Raw genomic sequence first — 23,261 nt, 5'->3', positions numbered from 1 at the left:
TTAAGTTTTCTTTTTTTTTTTATTGAACAAATGAAGTGTCAATGACCTTGGACGAATAAAACTATTCATAAGTGATCTTAAAAATCTTTCCAGAGGCCAAAAGTCTCAGGTTCTTTCTTCAGATTTAAGCATAGGAACACATTTTGTGTGCGTGTGTGTGAAAGGCAGATTCAGACTAAGTTCTTTCCCAATTATTTGGAGAAATAATTCGTCTGATTCACCCACATAACACATTCATTAGAATTCACTGGAGCCATATAGAGCTACAGGAAGGAATAAGCCAAAAATGTATGTGTCAAATACAAATCAAATAAATTTACCACTGTGCTATAATTTAAGACATGTTCCGGTCACGGTACCTCCTCCCAATATTGTGACCTAGGGATCCAGCTCTTTGTTGCTCATCACCCACACATGTCATCTACCATACCATGCCAGCAGGAAGAAGGGGTATGAAGGAGGCTTACCCATTTCTTGAAAACCTTGACCAAGACTTGCATTTAGATTTCCAAGTCTAAGGTCTAGAGATAATAGTGGAAGCCTTGAAAACTATTCCCTAGCTAGGCAGCCACTTCCTCATAGTAACTCCACATGATACCTTTTAGATTGGCCAACTGAACAAAATAAAAAACAAGACAAATCTATATGCCTGTCACTGAGTAGACACATACCAAGTAAATATATGGCTAGCCACCATTCTAGGCAAAGCTGCATTATGCCTCAGTTGTATAGGTTGAGAAATGGGTGTGCCAGGATATAGGGATATGTACCCCAATATTGCCCTTTCAAGGGAGAGGAAACAGAAGTACATTTGCTATGCAAATGTGAGAATGGAAAAGAGAAAACAGAACAAGCAAACATGTTCTCCAACATCTTCCTATGAATCAAATATGACTCATATCCCTCTCTTATAAATTAAAACTGTCTCTAAACTTGAACCTCAGCACCAAACCTGGGGTCACTAGGAGGAGGGAGCTACTGAGAGTGGCAAAAACCTTGCCCCCATCTTCAGGAAGTCACCCCTTTCATATGGCTGCCTCAAAGACTCATGGCTCCTGGCCAGGAGTCATCTAGAAGACTGTATGTAGGCTATGCCCTAGTTCATTCATGCTGGAACAGAACATCTTATACTATATAATTTATAAGTGACAATATTGTACTGTTCATTGTTCTGAATGGGCAAGGAGCTGGCAGATTGGGCACCTTGCAGGGGCTGCTTATGGACAGCACCTCCATCATAGATTCCCCCAGGCCTGTTCTGTAAAAGCAAGAGTATCATTTTTCTGTTGATTCACTCTTGATTGCACCACACCTCAAATACCTTGCCTCATATAAAAGTCAGAGTCCAGCGTAGAATAGAGTCAACAGACACCATTTAGACCATAGCAGATCTAAACTGGGAAGTCAGACATGCTCATTCTCATAATCCATACGTTCCTACATATTCTTCTATATTTCTACCAATTTTCACCTTCAAAGAAGAAATATAGCTAAAATATTAATGGTATATATCTTGGGTGGCCAAAACATAACCTCTGCATTAGAGTCATTTTGTGAGAAGTGGTTCAAGGCTCAGTTCTATGGCTTTGCCCACTGGGTGAATCCAAGAAGCTTGGGCTTAAGCTTGCCCTCTGAACACAGGACCACAGGGAAGAACGGCACTATGGAGCAAGAATTTCGCTGTTATTCCTGCACAAAAACTTAAGGTGTATACATCCACATAAAAGTGCAGTAGGGGCTACTATTCCTAGAGGGTTTTAATCTGTGGCTTCTCACCCAGATAGACATCCTTAATCTTCAGCGGTGCTGGGAGATGAGAGAGAAAAGTCACAATAGGTTGCCACAAGAGTGCTGGCCAGGGCCTCGTGCTTTGAAGAACCACTGTCTTAGTCTTGTCTGCCTGGAACCCAGTGAAGGCCTAATTCAGATAGCTCTGGGTAGACCTGGTAGGACAATCATTAATGTTTGGGTTTCACCATGCCCTAAGCCAAAGTCACTCCCCAACCCCTCCCTACCCAGTCAGATTTCTAGTGGAGCTCAGCAGTTATCAACACGCATTCCTTCATAGCATAAGAGGTCTGAAGTGCTGGTATGTATTCAAATATGAATCTTTTATTAATAAGTACCCAGAGAGATATTAAAGTTCAAAATAAAGTCTTCCTTCTCTTATAAATTAAAATCCAAAAGGATGTTAATCTACAGCTCCATCCTCTCTGACTGCCTATTGTGCTTATTAGACACAAGTGCATTCACACTCCACTGCCACAACTGGGGTCTAGGGCCTTCCTTCTTCCAATGCTCAGTTAATCTAACCTTGAGCCTCCCTAGTATTCCCCCCTTTTTTCCCTAGAAATCAACTTGCAGAGCACATGAACTCTATCCTTAGACCAACTTTATCTGCGAAACAGAAAACACCAGTAGAGCCCCAGCTCCAATTGCAAAATGAAGTAGCCAGGACTTAGAGTGTCACCTGACTATTGGTAATGACTGATCTTAGTGGTGCTTTGGTAGTTTGATGAGAAAGCAAGAAAAAGAGAGAGTGTTTGGAGAAAGTAAAAGTAAACGTTTCTTAGTCTTGCAGTCCCAGTAGCTTGGTATCAACTGTCATGTTGAGAAAAAGCCAACAACAAGAGGTTAATCTCGCACTTTGCTTCCTGTACCCTCAGGGAAACAACCCAACTTATGCATTTTGCTCCTTCGCTCTGAGAATGACCTTTGAAATATTCATGCCTTTATGAAAAATTCAGCAATGTAAAAGTGGGTCCCCTCTAGTCCACGGGCTGACTTGAGGTTCCCTTCCTCCCCCGGTATCATACACATTTTTAACATTCCATACAACTTCCATTTCCCGTTAAGGCCTGCACCTCCAGCCTCAGGTCACTCTACCCCTGTGACTTCTGCTTCTTCCTCTTCTGCAAGACTGTCCAGCCTGTGACCCTTCTGCCCTTCCCCCGGGCTCAGCTGGAATCGGCTGCCAATTGCTGAGCACAAGCTCTACATACACGGCAGGGCAGCGGGTTGTCCCCTGCGCACAAACCCCCCAACAGAGCCTCACCTTCCCTCAGCTCTGTGGGCCTAAGCCAGAGTGACAGGGCCTGTTTCATGTCCACAGAAACTAACTGTTCTGACATTTGCTCTTAACAGTCCTTTCCTGGTCTCCCTGCTTCTTGGAAGCAAGTTGGAAGTGTTTCAAATACTCTGGACACCTTCTTTCCCTAGTTCTTTCTCTTCTTTCTCTTGGAGCTCTTCTTCTTTCTTTCTATGGAGCTCATTCTCTCTGCTTTTGAGTCTAGACATTTGTTTCCCTTGCCATAGTTTCCTAAACTATATTTTTAATCCCCTCACCCAAATTCTGGCTCTATTCAAAGCTTCCACTGCATCAAATGAGTCTTGCTCAGCTTTACTTCCTCCAATTCCACAATGCTTTCCCACACTCAGCCACCTATGCCCCAGCAGGATTCTTCTCCATCAGGATCTCTCCAAAGAGCCCCATCTCTGGGCTTATGCCTTTAGAGCACACAGCTCATCAATTTCCCTTCACACAGAAATGGCAGTAAGGAGAATTGACTAATAACTTGACTGTCTCACTCTGCTTTCCTAGTTGTTCCTCTCAAGTGCACTCACATTTTCTGCAGTCGCCCAGGACCCCTTTCTGAGTCACTCGGGAGACCATCTCTGGTCGCACTCCCAAGCATCTTTCTACCTGCTGCTTCGGTGCATTCCGGATTCCTTTCCGTAAGGTCTCCACGGTGTTTGCTCACTGAGCACCAAACAGAGCTACATCATACTCGCTTAAGTGCCAGGTCCACTAACTGTCATTCTGGACCTTCCTGAAACCACTTCTCAAACCAAATGAGAGCTTTTCTACACCAACATTCACTCCAGCATCAGGGAGATGTCTTTAAACTCAGACCAAAGCTGCCACTAGTTATTTGGAGAAGGGTTAGGGCTCAATAGGGCTCAATCTAACAGACTACCCTGGTAACTTGATGGTTGTTTTGTATGCAACCATCGAGTCTGATCAGGAGCTGTAGCTAGGCTGTAATCCCCTCTTTAAGTTGGGTAATGTGTGGAAACAGCTATGGGACTCAGGTACCTACTCCATTTATATGTCCTTCTTTGCTGCTAAAGGATATAAATGAACAGACAGGTGAGAGGTACATGGGTTAAATGGAAGGGTTCCGAGGGTACAACATTTTCTTTCCCTAGAGTTAGCATGCATTTCCCCTGCGCATGGATGTGTTCCTCAGCTCAGTCCCCATTGTTAGGGATTGTGGAGGTTTGGTTGCAGAGGCATGAATGACTAAAATCACAGATCGCTGGTGGTTAACACAGCAGAGGAGGGGACAGAGCTGGAAGCTGCAAACTTCAAGTCAGCCTTGGTCTTCTATGACCTGCTCCATTCTGAAGCCACCTATTAGGTTGTTGACAGTTCTTTCCTTAGAAGAAATCATTGTCCGGCCACTCACCACTCAGGAATTCTCACGTATCCAGTTGCCCCGAGTGATGGGAGATACAAGTTGAGTGCCTCTGACCTGAAGATCTGGAATCCAGTGCAATCTAGCATATGAAAATTGTGAGCACTGGTATGATAGCTCAGCGCAAAGCTCCACACCTGGCCTCGAGCAATGGTTAGCACTAAACGTATACAGAATTATTTACAGGCGATGGTTGTTCAATGTATTTGAAACATAAGTGGATTGTATGTGTAGAATTTAATCTCCTTCCAAATGTATTTCATTATATCTAAATTTAGAAAAAAAGTATTTCAAAATCTGAAAAAAATACAAAGTACAATAACAGCTGATCCTGAGCATATCAGACAAGGGATGTTCACCCTGCGCACGTTTCCCGTTTTATCACTAGGGTATATAGCCTTTGATAGATTGTTTAATCTCTCTGTGTCCCCATTTCCTTCACAATGAGATATCGTTAAACGCGGCATCTACCTCATAGGGCTCCTGGAAGGATTAAATGAGTTAATACATGAAAAGCACTCCGCGTACTACCTGTCAAACAGTAAAGGTGAAAGATGTGTTCTTTATTAGTGCCATTCCTCCAATATATTTCACTGCACATTGTCATCCTTGAACTATTACCAATTAGAATAGCCTCCTCGTTCCTGCTTCTACTGAAAAGAAATATTAGCTATGATTATCGCCTCTCCTTCTTCCCTTCATCCCCTGTGTACCTCCCATTTCTCCTCCCCCTAACCCCCCGCCCTCCTCTTTCTCCTTCTGTCTCTTCTCTCAATCTTTCTAGCGGGCAGCTAAAATATCCCCACTGTCATTTCTCTGCTCCATGTGTTCTCCCTCATTTCTCCTTGACTTCCCCATGGCTTCTATCTTGATCACAAAATTGCAAATTTATTGTTAAAAAAAAGTATTGATCCCATTTCCTCCTGAAAAATCTAGGTGAATCTGGTTCTTAGTCCCAGTGTGTGCCTTTTAGAGGCCTTTTGTAGCCCTGAGTTTGTAGAAATACACTAAAATGTTTCCTTAGTCCCAGTGTGTGCCTTTTAGAAGCCTTTTGTAGCCCTGAATTTGTAGAAATACACTAAAATGTTTCCTTAGTCCCAGTGTGTGCCTTTTTGAGGTCTTTTGTAGCCCTGCATTTGTAGAAATACACTAAAATGTTTCCTTAGTCCCAGTGTGTGCCTTTTTGAGGTCTTTTGTAGCCCTGAATTTGTAGAAATACACTAAAATGTTTCCTTAGTCCCAGTGTGTGCCTTTTAGAGGTCTTTTGTAGCCCTGCATTTGTAGAAATACACTAAAATGTTTCCTTAGTCCCAGTGTGTGCCTTTTAGAGGTCTTTTGTAGCCCTGAATTTGTAGAAATACACTAAAATGTTTCCTCCCGTTAACCACAGAGTAGGTGAGCAGGTAGGATATAGAGAAGCCTTCGTTCTTTTGCATCAGGAGATGCCCTTCCACCCCACACACCCACACACACCCAGATGACAATGTTGAGAACAAATCTATGTTCCTGAGATGCACACCCCTCCAACAATGCTAACTTAACATTCCCATGTTAAGAGTTGCAGGTCTCACATGTTTTCTACAGAGATCCTGTGTTTCTATCAAAGAAAAGGGGGAGAATCTCCAGTGAGTGAAACATTTGACACACCTATCCTTCGGACAGTCGAAAAGGCAACATGAATAACTAAATGAAGTAAAAGAAAATTTATATGCCCTAACCAAATGATAGCACGGAATATTCTGACCCATCAGACATGTCAAACTCTTATATATTAAGAAAATGTTATATTCTTCAAACAAGTAACTGACTTCATGCTTCAGAGTCAGACAGGCCGAGTCGGTCTAGTATAAAACTACAAAGTCACTAAAATATGCACAGCAGAATAAGAATCCCTATTTCCTCTTTCTGCTCGTGTCCGGGCCTTCTTATTACTAAGGTGGCAGAGATTTCACTACAAGGGGGGAAAGATGCGTGCAGTCTCTCAGTATGGAACATCTCCCCTCAGGTGACGCTGCTCTCTCTCCACGTGCTAGCCTTTGGGTTGATTTGCAAACCCTCCGAGTCCCTCTACCTTACCCGAAAGGTTGGGGATCTGTAGATCTGTAGCTCCTGACAAGTCCACATGAGGAGCAGCAGCTTCATGGGAATCACATCTCAAACAATGCAAGTACCGAGGCCTTCTGTGGAAGCCTGGTCTAAACTAGCATCCAGGAACACCTAAGGACAGAGCACGGTACAGGCCCTGGGAGGCTTTGACTTCCTCCACGTTTACACTGCTAACTATGAAGGACCCCTCTGCACCTGATTCCACTGCATTCACCGTCCATCATCCACACTCAACTTTACTGCAGTCGTATCGCTGTACCTTGACCTTCAATGATATAGAACCAAGTCTTTTATTCCTAGATCTACTGCCCTGCTTCTTCATATGCTCCTACGTTATTTCTAATTAATGACATTCCCTATTCAAGACTTTCCTTATCAATAAGGCAGATCTCTGCTGAGGATTTGGAGTTCCTTGGGCTGGTACCTCAGGGGATTGTTGCTTAAGGCATTGTGGTCGTCAGACAGACACCTGTCTTGTATACCTACTTTGCACTTCTTCAATAAGCAAGCCTGCAGTGGCCACATCCAATGTACCAAGAGATGCTTTTCATTCCCAGAAGATAGGTTAGGCCAAAACACGCTGAAGACAGATCAAAAGTCAACTGGAATTCCTGGGGTCTTGGGATAAATGCGCCCCTACTTGTCCATTAACACTTTATATCCATTAACAAAAACATAAGCTAAGAGGAAACAGAATGTTAGGTTGAATTATGGGAACAGCTGTGGGTTTAAATAAAAACATCCTTGCAGTTGGAAGGCTTGAAATAATCTATTAAGGGACGAAAAAAATGCTATGATTAGAATATTTGAAATGATCAAATACCAGGGAAAATTGGAAGGACCCAAGACTGAAATCTACAATATTCAAAAGTAATACAAAGTAATACAAAGTAATGATAGTACTGAATGGTCCCAAACTGAACTCTTTCTACGCTAGGAATACAGTTACACCACCTTCCCCCAAATCACACAGAAATTCATTTCCACCCATTTCAAACTCTGCTGATTGGCAGCTGGCTGATAGGGAAACACCAGTGCCTGAGATCACTAAAATCCACCAACAATTAATGTCTTAAACCAAGCTGCTCTGGAGTGAACCTATGAAGAAAATATTAGGATGAATGAAAAAGAAATATTTAGATATAGATATCAGGGCCCTTTGCTACCCATCCTTACAAACTTAATTCAGAATTATCTTCTCTTAGCACCCACAAAAGTCCAGATTGAGCCCCTTGTTTTTACCTTTCTTATTTGTTCTTGATGCTATGATGGCAAATGCCTGGAATGAAGGCTGCCTCACTGCCACCCTCCCAAGTGGAGTCATGCTCATTCTTCAGGCAGGTGTCTGTCTTCCGAGTCACAAATGTGCTTCTCAGGCTCACCACTCCCTCCTCTGTGCTCTCCCCCTGTACTTGGATCCAGCACAGTTTCTCTTAAGTGTCTCATCTCCTTACATCAATCAGCAGACCCCAAGGGACCACATGACTCCTACAGAGAAACACAGAACAAAGTGCCACACTGGTCACTTAGTCGGTGTCCTGCAACAGAAAGAAAGGAGGGAGAAAGAAAAATAGAGAGGAAAGAAAGGAACCAATAAGGGAAAGTAGGAGGAATATAGGAAAGACAGGGAAATGAAGTGCAGGGAGAGGGAGGGAGAGCAGGGAGAGGATGAAGGAGGAGAACCAAAACAACAGGAGAAGGGTGGGGGGATACGGAGGAACAAAGCATTATGGGAGAGGTGTTAAGGAGAGAAAGAAAAGTCACGAGAGAGTCACTGAAGCCACTGAAATAAGGCTCAGAGACTTTCTTATTACTCTAAGGGGAAACCAGGGTAGTCCAAAAGCAAAAAGAGGGCTAAGAGAAGCAAGGGGTTCAGAGAGAACGTGGACCAAGTGTGAAATAAATTACCTCTTTAAAGGCAGTTCCACGTACACACTTCCAAAGGTTAAGCATGCCATTTCTTTAAAATATTTAGGTTCTTGAGAGGGTGGGGAAGTAGCTCAGTTGGTAAAGGGCTTGTCACGCAAGCACGAGAGGCTGAGTTCAGTTACCCAAAGAAGCCACAGAGAAAAGCCAGGCACAAAGGTGTACACTTGTAGTATCACTACTAGGGAGGGAGACAAGTAGATCCCTGGGGTCAGTGCCCAATCATCCTACCCCGTCAGTAAGTTACAGGCTAAATGACACCTGGGACAAAAGTATGAGGTGGATAGCAATTGAAGAAGGCACCCAACCTCGACCTTTGTCTCTGTGTGCATATGTGGACGTGCAGTTACATCCATACATTCACACACACACACACACACACACACATACTTGCAAAACGATTTCATAATGTCATAAGTAATTTGTGATTTTGTATTCGGCTACATTCACAGCTGTCCTCAGCCACAGACCTCACACTGTTAGAGCACTTGATTCCGTTTTCTGTTACGATGGAGCTTTGATTCCAGTGGGAAAGGAATCATGTAGTAAAGAAACCAGTGAACCAAGCAGGCAGAAGGATAAGAAAGGCAGGCAGGGGCAGTGTGGTGAGCCAAGACAAGGATATCCCAAACACTGGATGACAAGATGGTTTTGAACGGATGCTGCAAGACACCAGGGCAACCCTTTAAGATAACTGAGATTGTTCCAGAAAGAAAGAATATTCCATGAAAGGCTGTGAGGCTAGAGAATGCCTAAGAGATCTGAGGAATTTCAAGGCAAATAGAGTGTCTGTCTCAGCGAGGAGAAAGCGATTAGGAGCTGTTGCAGTCGGCAAACCTGGTCAGAGCCTTCTGAGCCCTTTAACTTCAGGCGTGTGGGTACAAGTTTGGAATTTTCCTTCTGGGTTTTTAATCTTGCTTAGTCCAGCATTTCATCATTCTGCCATTTTGAATTGCTAATATATATTCTGTGCCATTGTATGCTGAAATAATGTAATTCAATTTTTGATATCATGCGGGGGGCTTATAATTAAGAGACTGCCTTGAGTCTCATTTGAGACTTTGGACTTTTAAATCATGTTGGGACTGAAAGACTATGGGGACTTTTGAAGTTGGACTAAATGTATTTTGCATTATGGGGTGGCCATAGCATACTGGGGCCCAGGGAGTAGAATGTGGTGATTTAAATGAGAAATTGCCCTCATAGGCTCATATGTTTGAGTAACTGGTCCCTAGTTGGTGGAACTGTTGGGGAAGGATTAGTAGGTGTGCCTTTGGGTAGAGGATGTATTGCTAGAAGTAGACTTTGAGGTTTCAAAAGCTTACATCATTCTCAGTTAGCACTCTCTGCCTCCTGCCTGTGGAGCAAGACATAAGCTCTCAGCTACTCATCCAGTGCCATGTCTGTCTGTCTGCTACCATGTCCCCCACAATGAAGGTTATGACTTTAATTAATCCTCTGAAGCTGTAATACACACAAACACGCCCCCAAAATTCTTGCTTTTATAAGTTGCCTTTATCGTGGTATCTTGTCACAGCAATATAAAGTAACTAAGATGGGTGCTCTGGTCTGAAATGGTGGATGGCGGGCAGACCTGAGATGAACATGAGTTTGTAGGCCTTGGGGAAGTAGAAACTCAAGACTGATAGTGTGGTGGGATTTAAGTTAAAGAGTATGACTCTGTCAACTATTGCAAATAGGCTACAAGCAAGCAAGTTTGGAAATAAAGAGCCACGGAAGAGATAATGATAGTATTTGGGGCCAAAGATGATGCTGGTGTGGCCCCAGAGAGTACCTGGTATGATAAAAACGTACCTTTCAGAGACTGGGGAGATGGCTCATCTGTGCAAGTCTCTGATGTGTGAGTATAACCCCAGAACCCATATAAAAATAGCCACAGTAGCACACACTTATACGCCCAGGCTGGCGACATGAAAACAGGTAGATCCCTGAGGTTTATTGGCCATCCTGCCTAACTGGATTGATGAGAGGCTCAAGCTGATGAAAGACTGCTTCAAAAACCAAAGTTAGACAGTTTCTGAGGAAAGATACTGAAAGTTGACCTGTGACCTCACGCATGTGCCTGCACACACATGCAGGTGTGTCCCCTGCCACTTGTGTTCTTGGAGAACACATGCACACATAGCACTTTGCTTTTGGGGGGAAAAATACAGATATCTTTAGCTCAGAAGGAGGTTCTCCCTGCACGATCCCCTCTCTGGATTTCACTGCTCAGTGCGGATGTTCCCTGATGACTCATGAGCCCTGACAGTATTCTGGTTAGCCTGTTCATCTAACGCCCATGGGCCTCAGTTGGAATTACTTACCGTCTCTCTGTTCCCTTGTGAACTGAGAAGCCTTCCCTGCCTCAATTTGAGTTCATTTCCTTTCTCCTCAGTGGGAATGAAAAGGTGGGTAAAGACCTTATCCCCATCCCAATCTCCAATGGAGGAGGACTGAACAGTGACTCCCACACTTAACCACTGAACGTGGTTCATCGCTGTCCAATGAATAAGTAAACAAAGAAATGTACCATAAGCCAAACCACTGTGGGATGGAGTGGCAGTGTTCTTATTAACAATTCTGTTTAAAGTATTTGTCAGTCTTGGTGTGCAGCTCCTACAAATTTCCTACATGGCCCCCAACACTCCGCTCAGGCAGCACCATAGCCCACAGACAACATAATGCTGAGAGCTAAGAATTGTGTCAAAGCACGAGAGGGAGGTTCCTGGAGTATTCTACAAAGCAACCAGTCAGGATAATCACAGGTCACCACGGGTATATTCTTTTTTTCTGCAGTCATAGTTGTTGATGCATAGCTGTCTCCCTGGTGTCTCAGGGTGACATTTGTTACTTAGCTTCCCTGTTCTTAAATAGAACTCCTGTCCTTTTGGCTGGAATGCTTCCTCCTTTGCTAATGCTCTGTCTCCCCAAAGTCCCAGGAAGAGCACTTGACATTTGTTACTGGTACAAGAGCATCATTTGCTGAATGTGAATAGAAAACAAAGCTCCCCCAAAGGGTAGAAATGAGTGATGACCTCGGAGCTCCTCACCCTTCTCTTTCCTTCAAGGACAGCAGCAATCCCCAGCCAAGCAGGATCCTAGAGGAGAGCTGCCCCATCCCTTCTAAGCTCTAACTCTATGGAGCTCCACATCTATAATCCCCATGTCTATTTCAGTGGACAAAGGTGATGGGTCGTAGGGGAGGGGAGAGCTGCATAGATGTCTCTTCATGGGGAATGAGAAGACTCCCATGGACGTGTAACATTCCACTAAGCACCGAACTTTTCCTCATGTCTCCATTGAGATGTGTCGTTCTGAGTGCTAGGGTAACAAGTGAAGAAGGCTGAGTCAGAGATGATGGCTCGGGTACAGTGATTGCCACACAAGCCAGAGGACCTGAGTTGGAGCCTCAGAAGCCATCTTAAAACGCAATGCCGTACGATTATAATCCCAGTAAGGGGGAAGTGGAGACAGACAGATCCCCTAGGACTTACTGGCTAGCCAGCCTAGTTCCATGCCAGTGAAGGACCCTGTATCAGAACACAAGGTAGATGACAGACAGCCTGAGGGAGGTTGACCCATGGCTCCACATGTTTGTGTACACCCACACACTCATGTTCACATGTACACACAGAGGTACACACACACACACACACACACACACACACACTACCTAGTCCTTCCTGTGACAATGCTCATCATCTAGCTGACAGTGCCCGTGTAAATCTACCTATTATTCTTATGGATAGGTGAGATAGATTGAATCCTATGAGCATCTATAATTTCAAAAAATACAATCTAGGTTGCTGAGGCGGGAGTGGGCAGGCAGGTGGGGGAGCACCCTCAAAGAGGCAGGGGGAGGAAGGAGGGGATGGGGAGCTTTTGGAGAGGAAACTGGGAAGGGGGATAACATTTGAAATCTAAATAAGTAAAACAACCAATAAAAAATGAAAAGAAAAAGAATACTGAGTCAATAGGGTTAGCAATGCCTTCTTAAGCAGCTACTTCCAAAGCACAAACTGTCAAATTAGCTAAATATGTAATAAAGGACAACAAAGAGAACATTGAGCGGAGGGGCCAGCAGGGACACAGATTATGCTGCAAGAGAGAAACTGGCAGCGAGTAGACCTCCAGGCCAGGAAAATCAAAGGACAATTCCTGGAGAAATCAAAGGCCATAGAGGCAAAGGCTGGCCTTGATGTCATTTTCCCCCGCCTTTTCTTCTCTGCATGAGAATGCCTACCTGCAGCCCAGCCAGCTTGCCACCCCTGCAGGCTCTGTGTCTATGAACTCAACAAAGGGTCAAAAATCTTTCTAAACTACTTGTATGTTGAACAGATACAGACTTCTTGGTCATCATTCCCTAAAAGCCCAAGAACAACAATTTGGGGGCTGGAGTGATAGCTCTAAGGTGAAGAGTGAGTCTTGCTTATCAAGAAGAACGGAGTCCCCAACATCCACATAAGGTGACTCCCAATTGCCTATAATTGCAGCTCCAGGAGACTGATGCCTCTGACCTCCACAAACACCTACCTGCAAACTTGTGCAGATCCCTGACTACAAAATTGCAGGCAGGCAGGCAGGCAGGCAGACACACACACACACACACACACACACACACACAGAGAGAGAGAGAGAGACAGAGAGAGAGAGAGAGAGAGAGAGAGAGAGAGAGGAGAGAGAGAGAGAAAGACACATACACTTAAAAATAATAACAAAAATAATAACAAATGACAAGCAACTTTTACATTGCAGTACATATTATAAATTATCCAGAGATAACTAAAAGCATAGTAAGATGTTTGCAGGTTACATGATGAGAACACTATGCCATTTTATGCAGTCTTGGATTTTGGTATATCCTTGGATACCAAAGAGATCCAGTTCTTGTGAGATACTAACGGGGCTGTGACTCCCCCAAGTCACACAGATCCTGACACATACTGCTCACTCATGCATTCGCTCATTGAGCAGTGACTCAAAAAGTATAACTGAAATTAAGAATAACAAAAGAACACTATTTTCCCTACCCTTAGAAAAACAGGCTAATCTGTTAAGACACAGAGAAAGAAAACTGAACCTCCATTTCAATAAGTGGTAGTATGACCTTGGGGTCATTTGCCGTGAGGAATGAGTGATTTAATCCTGGTGAACAACACAGGAGTCAGGGAGAACTCAGAAGAGGAAGGGAATATGGACCTCTGTTGTTGGACCCGTCAGTGTAGAACCTGTTTGTTTCCCAAATCCTTTGCTCCTGGTCCCTAGCCCTTCAGCCTCCAGTGGCAGTCAGTGTAAATCTTTCTTAGAGAGTTGTTTCCCCTTGTGGTCATACAGTAACAGTCTACTAAACCTGCCGATGGGGTGAATTACGAGCAGGTCCCTGGAGCCCCAGCCTCTCTTGCCCACAGAATGAATTGTGGAGCTCCGGGCTGCTGGGATTTTTATTTATTTATTTGTTTGCTTTAGCATATTTTAATCTGGTCATTAAATTGCAATCTGCCACCCATCCTCAACCTGGACTGTCTTCAGATGGAACAGATTTTTCACAGGTAATGATACCTATAAACTTCAGAGATGGCAGGCACCAGAACAGACTGGAAGAGGGGGACGTGACAGGTTGTAGAGACACATCCCACCTGGCTGGACCTTGGCTGACCTGTTTCTGCCCTGGCTCATCTCTACCTTTTTTCAGAGAAGCTAGAATGGCCAGTGGTTTTCTGAATAGTACATGTGGCCAGGCGCAGCGTGAAAACCCATGGAGGGAGGCAGAGGTGAGCCTCCACACCTTGTCCCTGCATGCATGAGCTCATGCTGCTTCACATTGTGCCAGACAGTAAAGGTGTCACACAACCTGCCTTTATGGTATCGCACAGGGAGAGGTGGGCACTCATAAATCAAAGGCGAAGAGGATGCCAGATGGTGCCACAGAGATTGTATTCTCCAGGTCACCCTTCTCATCTGCACTCACTCAGTATTGGGGGGGGGGGCGCGGAGGGGGATTGCCATCTGACAACAGGGCCACCAACCTAGAGAGGTGACACTTGTCATGGTTAGAATATTGGGTACCACAGATGTGTCAAGCATTTCAAAAGTTGTGCTGACATATTCCTTTGGAGCATCACAACCATTGTGGGAACCCGTAGGGGCAGGTGTCACAGTTCCATTTCTGCAAGAAGTAAAACCCAGACCCAGGGACTATGGAACAAGTTGCTAATGGAGGTGCCTGGCTCACAGAGGTGTTCAATGCATCTATTTGGAGTCAGAGAATCAGTTCCCACTGCCCTAAAATAGACCAAAGGCTCATTCCAAGGTTGGCTTGTGGAATCCCATCCAGGTCTTGGGAGCCTGAAGCTTCCGTGGCAGAAGCAAGAATTAGAAGTTGCCTCCTAATTAATCTGTGTGCATACCAGAGGTCTTGGCACTCAAATGGTGCCTTACCAATGCATCTACTTAGCAAGGCCGGAGAAGTACAAGTCTACGTCTTTGTGCTTATGGTAAACTAGGTGGAGTTCTAAGGGTTTGCACACGCCCACTTTTTTAATTTTCTCCATAGCTTTAAGTAGGTGCTCTGGTTCTGCTCATCATGACTAGACTCACTAAAGCTCAGACAGGTTGTGCAACTTTCTGTAAGGCACAAAGTAAGAAAGCAGAGGAGCCGAGAGTCTGGTTTCGGAGTCCAAGCTGCTAACACTCTGGGTATGCTGCCACATCCTGGGCACACAGGCTCCTGCTCTGTGTATCAGCTCTTCCTCTCACTACCATAACCCACACACAGCTGCATTGGCACAGGCTAGCAGCCAGCTTCCTGCACTAAATGACTCAAGGCTTTTAGAAGATAAACTCTCAGAGCCAGTGCACAACCTTGTGCTTTGTAGCTTCAGGATACAGAGAAAGGAAAGCCCATGTGGAAGTCAAACTTGGGACTCCAAGGTCCTGGTCCCTAGAGCAGCCATCAGGTCATGGCTTTTAAACGCTTGAGCTGCATCAAAACCCCTGTTAACCCAAAGCGATATTCGTACTCATTACTAAATACCTGGTTTGGTAACAGGAATCATCACACTGTGTCTCAATTTAGGAGCTGAATCTGCATAAAGCAGATGACTTGGCAATCTAATTTTGCTATGATGTCTCTGTCAGCTAAGGATGACAGGAGTCCAAGATCTGTTCTCCCTACGGCCCAACCTGTTATATATAGTCCTCCTTATGATCTAGGCCTAGAGTTATGGAAAGCATGAGACGTGTCACCAGATGCCAGAACACTCTGATGACATTGGTACATCAACAGACAGACAGGCCAATGTATGTCAAAGCCATTGTGCCAAGAAACCATCTCATTACTTGTTGATTCCTGTGCCTAGATTAGAAGAGACCCAGACATAGCCTTTTGATCCTGACCTTTTCACCTTTCCTTAGTCTCAGAATCGCATGCTCTGGCCCTTACCTGGCAGTACTCATGGTCCTTAGAAGGACTTTGACCATAGCCTAGCTGCCAACTCATGCATCAGGATAGATAGATGGTCTGCTGGTTGTTTTATTATTTGTACCCATACCATTGCCAAGGTAAGTAAGATGACCTATATAACCTTAAGGAATCATTTCAGTATCTAACTTTGTCTTTATCCATTTGTGTCTATTATTGTGTGTGTGTGTGTATGTATGTATGTATGTACATGTGTGCATACAAGCTTGGAGACAGAATCTCATCCTGTAATCCAGACTGTCCTCACATACATGATACTCCCCCTGCCTCAACCCCAAGGTGCTAGAATTATTGGTATGAGTTATCCATGCCCAGACTCGGGTTTTTTGTTTGTTTGTTTGTTTTGGGAGGAAGGGGTGTCAGAGTCTTACAATGTAGTCCAGGCTAGCCTTGAACTTGCTGTATAGCCCAGTCTGGCCTCAGACTCCCAGTCTTCTTGTCTCGGTCCAAACATTAAATAAAGAATTTCAAAATAAACAAACTAGATGGTGTCTGAGATTCAGAAGTGATGCCAACATCCCTCTTGCCCATCCGTATGCTTTACAAAATGGGACACAAGTCTACACCATATAATTTGTAGGATCAGTCACCTGAGGGGACAGCTAAGGAGAATGATACAATACAAGAGAGAAACTCGTGGATTAAATAAGAACAAGGAACCCCTTAGGGTGACTGGATAAAGGGGAAGAGGATGGCACCAGAGAAAATCCCCAATGAGACTGGGAACCTGGAGGCATGCAATGAGCTTGGTACCCAGAGATCCCCAGCTTTCACACCCTCACACTGTTCTATAGGAACTGAGATGTCTTGAGCAAGCCATCCAACTTCTCTATGCTTTCCCCATCAGTAAAGTGGGGCTCACATGGGTGCCAGAAGTCATAAACTACCCTAGCCTCACACACAACACATGTTCCATTCATGGGACTCTCCTCTGTGCTTCTCAAAGGCTCATATTTGGCTCCAGACTCAGGGCAGGCTTTAAACAGGGCCACCCAGAGGATAGCTCAGATAACATGAAGGAAAAGAAAGCTCTCTGTTTAGGGACAGGGTGCTTCAAACAGTTGAGAAGAAAAAACCACCATGTATGGTCGGAAAATTCATATACAGGTACCCAAGGCCAATGGCCCAAAATAGATACACCCAGTCTATAAGACTGAATGTCCCATCTCCATTGATGGCTTGGAAGCTGTCCCCTCTTTGTCTCAACACACATCTCCTACCAGCTACAAATGTGGGAAACAGTTGCAAAAAGAATATTAAACAAACTCCAGAATCAACAGATACCCAGGAATGAAGGGAAGTGGGGGAGGGGGAGCAGAAATAAGTCAGCGACTGCTCACCAACTGCTTCCTTTGCCCTGTGGATTTCTTGTCAATGATTATTCAATCTCAGGCCTGACCTTTCTATTCTAAATAACACTGCAATATCAGCACGGCCCAGCCCGCAGCTTTTGCAGGAAATTAACTGTATCTGGTTCTCACAGGAGACCCAAGAAATCCCCTCAGTAAGTAAGCCCAGGCTGGTTTACAGACATGAAGACCCAGCGTTATCTTCTTCTCATACATTCCTCCTAATGCCCGTCTAAATATCACGGGGCTCCCAGCTGTTTAATTCTAATAAATACTCATCTATTCTCAAAACAGACAAATGTTAGGTCTCAGGTGGGTCTCGAGCATTTTGTGTGGTAGGAAGAGAAAATGGGGAAAGAGAAAGAATAGAACGGCTCCCAGCCAACTGGAGATTTCCAGACGGGTACAGTACTAGCCTAAGAAAATGGCTAATGGTTTCTGGCAGAGTCAGAATCCAAGGTGACTTCTAAACAGCTGTGCTCATAGCCAGGGTCCGTGTTGAAATGTCCCTTGTTCCTTTGATGTAGCCTGGGGTTTCCGAGCATCCATAATGGCGGCAGTGTAGTGAAGGGTGCTGACCCAGCTGGTGTTGCTTGTGCCTTGCCAGTGGGTGGAGGGAGTGTGGAAAGTGGCAGAGGCAGGCTACACAGGCAAGCAGCAGGCTTTTGTCCTAATATCAGCTTCCTCCCCCTCTGAGTCAGGATCTACCCCTGAGTTCAGATGCTTGCCCTAGGCATGAAAGCCCTACCCAGAGGAGGAGATGAGAGGAGAAACCTAGATTTCTATGACCTTGGGGGAGCCGGTTTGATTTGCAAACCACACTGTCTTAATGATAGAAGGGGCTAGCATTCTGAGGGTGGGGAATGTGCCTTGGTCAGGGTTGGTGATGTAAAGAAATTCTCTGTGCTTGGGCTCTTTGGTCCCTCACGAATCCTAGCTAGCTTTAAACATGCCTCATGGCTTGGACTTAGAGAGAGGCCCTCAGAGAAGACCTGGTTTATACCCCGCAGACACTTGCTCATAATCTGAGCCTGGCAGCCTATGCCTGGGTAACACCCAGATGGAGACAGGACGTTTCCCCTAAGAAGGTAGATGTGGGTGTCTATTCAGATTTTGGGTCCCTCTAAGAACCTGACAATGTTCCGAGTCGGGTAATTACAGACAGCAAGCTGCTTCACTTTTAAAGCAGCTATAGATTTCAATTGTGTCAAACTTCTCCATTTCCTCACCTAAGTCAATGATTCTCTACGTTTGTTTGAATCTGACTGACAAGGAGAAAGTTCTTTTGGCCATGAGCAAAAGGGTTGCTGAGACTTTGAAGGTCTGTTCGTGTGTCCCTGGCATAACATAAAGATGCCAAGCCGTGTTCAGCCTGAGAATCTGAGTTCAGTTGTGGAAACAGTAATATCCACTCATCAAAACTCTTCCAGGGTCTGGCTGGGACCTTACATTCTCCAGATGTCTCCCCAGGTGCTCTACTCATGGAGAACAGCCGTGTTTACTGTGTGCGTCTCTTATTAAGCTCCAACTATTTACCCCTCTGGTTGCAAGCTCTGGAACAAGCCAGGTGGCAATGCACGTATAATCTCTAGCATATGGGAGGACGAGGCAGGCAGATCTCTGTGATTTCAAGGCTTGTTTGGTGCATATAACAAATTTCAAGATAACCAGGGTTACATAATGAGGCTCTGTCTCAAAAAGCTAGGCCAGAACTATAGTGTTCCTTGGAGCCATTAGACCTTGGAAAAAAACTAAAAGTCCTAATGTCAAGTCTACAGTGTAAAACCCCATGATGTCCTTCTCCCTCTTTCTGTTCTTTCTAGGAAGATTGGGTGAATCCACAGGCCAGGGCAAAGCAGACTGCCTTTCTGAGTTTGGCTCTATCTGTCTCTAACAGTTTTCTTAAAAAGACCCAAAGATAGGGATATGACTCTCTACTTAGCAACCAGCTCACATGCTTCTAAACCTCACAGTGAAAGTCAGTCATGAGCTTTGGCTCCACCCCAGTGAGCAAGAATTTATGACCTCATCAGGCAAGACTTCGCCTAGTTGAGAACTAGAAAACGCAGCAAAGTAAAAGAAATCCAGAGAAGTAACCACCAGAGAGGTATACAGCCAGTGCTTAATAAGAGGTGTACACAGCAGATGCTTCATCGGCTCAGAGACTAGCATGTTCTCTATGTGCAGAGTATCTGGGGAGACATCCTAAGACTGTAAGGTGACAGCCAGGCCCTGGAAGACAGGTGGGTATTTGATGAGTGGATATTACTGCCTCCAATTTATTAGCCCAATAAACAGGCAGTACATGGAGGGTAAATAAATATAAAGCACTTTGGAAGTTTAATGTAGGTGTGCATACAGGCACAAGCAGCTGCTGATTTGGATTTTCATGAACTAAATGAAGTTATTCTCCAGCAGCTTCCATGAAATCTCATTTTTAGAACATGTTAGTTCATACACCTACCCCATAATAGACAGTCAGGATAGGGTCTTTGAGAGGTCAGGACCAGAGATAAACAGTCCCCAGGCCCTTGGCAAGGGGTTTACAGAATGTGGCTTGATGGTCTCATCCCCTTGGTGTCCTTGGTGACCCTGCAATACACCACCTCTACAGGACTGTGAAAACTGCTTAGGTACTCTGAGGATTGTCTCTGGCAGCGTCCCCAGTCCCCAAGCTGAAGGGACGGTCCCCAGGAAGAACAGAATTCTGTCACTCACCTGTGTCAATCTATCGTACAACACCATCACAACAGGGGATGAACTTTGCATACATTTGTTTAACAGGATGCATCACATTCCAGCTTTCTCTTGACAAGGACAGAGACAGTATCTCGTATTCAACTCTTGTGTTCCCACCCCCTGGCCCAATAGCAAATAGTATTTCATACATGTTGAACAAAGAATGCGCCAACTCAATTCATCTTCATCTTTTGAGAGAGTGATGTGGGGGTGGGGTGGCTGAGGTTCTATAAATGATCTAAAGAGGGCTTTGAACCTTCTCCCCAGAGGAAAATCTACCTTTGCCTGAGACTTCAATGGCAGGCAAACTGAACCTTAAGCTAGGAGACAACATAGTTACCGTACAGCATCCTTTGCAGGTGATTCTTCAGCCTCTACCTGGGCCTTCCCAGTGCCGGGAGATTAACTGTGTCCGCACTTGGGACCAGTGTTAATGACTGGAGGTCTGTTCTTTGTAGAGTAAGCAACCACCTTCCTTTCTGGAACTTACACCCATCCTTCTTGTTCTCCTGAGCAGACTGAAGCAGAGAAGGAGCTGGAAATCTGCTACAAGGGATTTTATTCATCACGTTCATACTGCTTTTTGAATATTTGGGAACACAGATCCAGAAACTTCATGGGCTTTCTCTTACCTCTGCCCATTTTTGCTCCAATTGGATTTACATCTCTTTCCTGATCCTAGCCTCATTTAGCACCACCCTTGGTAACCTGTGAGGTTCAGGGGATGGCGGAGGACCCAGCTACTATTTCTTCCTTTGTTCCAGATAACATGCTGGCCTTATGTTGCCTAAGTAGCATTTGCTTCTTGGTGGACTTCTCACACCATTGACCCTTAATTAGCCAAGAGTCAGTGATGCACCCAAGCTTTTGTTCAGGTGCACCGTGGATAACACCCATCTCCCCATCGGGTGTCTGCCACTTGCTGTTTAGATCGAATCACACTACTTTTACATTTATCCTTGTTAAAGGCCACCCTATTAGATTTGCTCCTTGAGTCCAGCCTAGTGAGACCTTTCTGGGTCCTGATTTCAGCATCCCACATATTAGCTCATTACTCTCAGACAATGCGTTTAATGTGTAATAAAGAGCTACCGTTTCCAGGCTGTTTCTTCTGAGCAGGTGCTATACTGTACGCAGCCTGCTATCTCATCCCGATTCTTGAAAGTGTGTGCCATGACACTGGTTCTGTTTTATTATTTATTCTCTCATTTATTCTTTCATTTTATCAAGACGAAATCTTTCTATAGATCTCTGGGTGGTCTGGAATTCTCTATGGAGACCAGGCTGTCTTTGAACTCCAGGACATCCGTCTGACTTAGCCTCCTGAGTACTAACATTACAGAGTGCATCATTATGCCCTGCTGACACCCACCTTATATAAAAGAAATTTGTGAAAACCCCTAGAAAAGTTATCTAGACACACACAAATATGTAGGAGAGTCGGGATGTGAACTCAGAGTGTGACTCTGAAAGGTGGGGTGTAATGCCACCAGGCTATGTTGCTGTCAGCACGACCCTGTTACAGACGGGACCAGTGAGAGCCAGTGCCTTGCGGCAAACACTGTGGACTACTGCAGGCTGAGGGCAGACCCCTTTCCCTTTATTGGCATATTGTTGTTCTCCTTACCCACTTTATCCCAAGCAAGGACAAGAGGAATTCCGTTCACTATGTTGAAGAATTGGATCAGGGATTCTGTGCTGTTCTAAAATCTTTCTTCCTAGGAATAAGTGATGGTAATAGGATGTGTCTTGTTTGGGTCAATTCCTGCTGATGTCTGTAAATCACAAATTATTCTACTTTATGCTGTGAAGTCATTATTGAAGTCGAGCCTAGATTCTTACCTTAGACGACTTCTGAACTCTGCCAGTTTGCCATTTTTAAGGGGGTGTGGTGCACTTTCTGTTATCTAGCCTCTAAAAGCTGATGAAAGCAGATGAAAAGTCCAAGATAATCTCATTATTGGTCTTTTAAACATGTCACATGCCACACATCCCCTTAATTAAGGACAGTTAAGCCTTCTAAGACTATACACAAAAGAGGATGAAGCATGCTTTAACATTTCAGCCAGTGTAAGTGCATCTCTCAGAGCCAATCACCTTATGTACGATCCTTGTCCATGGTTAGCTTTTATTCTTGGTGGACTTCATTTTCAATACTACTAGTTGCATTTCTTAATAATTTTTTCACAGATGTCTTTTGACCTGAGACCACTGTGATATTTAAAAAAAAAACCAAAAGGATAAAAAGGTATAGAAAAAGGAGAGATCTGATTTCTTCCAGAAATGGTTTAGAATATTTAAAAAAAAGGCTGGGCAGTGGTGGCACACGCCTTTAATCCTAGCACTTGGGAGGCAGAGGCAGGTGGATTTCTGAGATTGAGGCAGCCTGGTCTACAGAGTGAGTTCTAGGACAGCCAGGGCTGCACAGAGAAACCCTGTCTCAAACAAACAAACAAACAAACAAACAAACAAAAACAAAACAAAAAGAATATTAAGAAAGAAAGAAAGCAGGGGTGGGGAGCATGGTGGTAAAAAGCTCATGTCTTCTGTCCCTATTCTTAAAAACAAAACAAAACAAACAAACAGACAAGCCTCCATAGATGACAAACATAACCCCCTAATGCCAAGAGCCTTGCTTGGCATTCTGAGCATGGCTCAAGAGATGTTCCCTGTTGGAGCAGTTCACTGAAGTTTTCCTTTCCCATTTGAGTATGACTGGATAGGTAAATAGTGGGGCTCTCTGGCTTAGAAATTAGCCTCTTTTCTAATGTAATTGTCTTTCCACCATCTGTCAGCATGACCTCCCCTCACCATTTCTCTCTTCTGACACCTATTTTTTTTTTTGACACCTATGTTTGACTGGAATTTATGTGTGCCTGTGGTGCTAGTCCATTTATGCCCTAACATATATATTGTGTATTATATAATGTTAAATATGTGTGTGTATACACTTGCACCCTTGAACTACACTCTAAAATAAATTCTCTCCCCCCTCCCAAATTGCCTTTTCTTAAGGGCAGTTTTTTCAGGGTGCTCATAAAGCCTTTTTGTACAGAGGCTAAAGATCCAAAATTAGTGAATCCCCTTCCATAGAATCAAGGAGGCGAAAGGCCTTTGAAAGCATCCAAGCCACCTCCCATCTGACCTACAGATATGCCTATCAGAGCAAGGCTTAGCTTC

At 44.4% G+C, this 23,261-nt stretch overlaps 1 protein-coding gene across 1 annotated transcript in view; it reads left to right on the top strand.

Annotated features, from left to right (window-relative positions):
• Pbx1 (PBX homeobox 1) overlaps positions 1–23,261 on the top strand; it is a 314,214-nt gene that overhangs the window by 281,219 nt on the left and 9,734 nt on the right. The gene's annotated exons all lie outside the window — the stretch shown is intronic.

This window comes from Mastomys coucha, unplaced genomic scaffold, assembly GCF_008632895.1.
Source record: "Mastomys coucha isolate ucsf_1 unplaced genomic scaffold, UCSF_Mcou_1 pScaffold1, whole genome shotgun sequence".
Lineage (NCBI taxonomy): Eukaryota > Metazoa > Chordata > Mammalia > Rodentia > Muridae > Mastomys > Mastomys coucha.
Note: the sequence above shows the minus strand (reverse complement) of the source record. Positions and strands in the feature narration are given on the sequence as shown.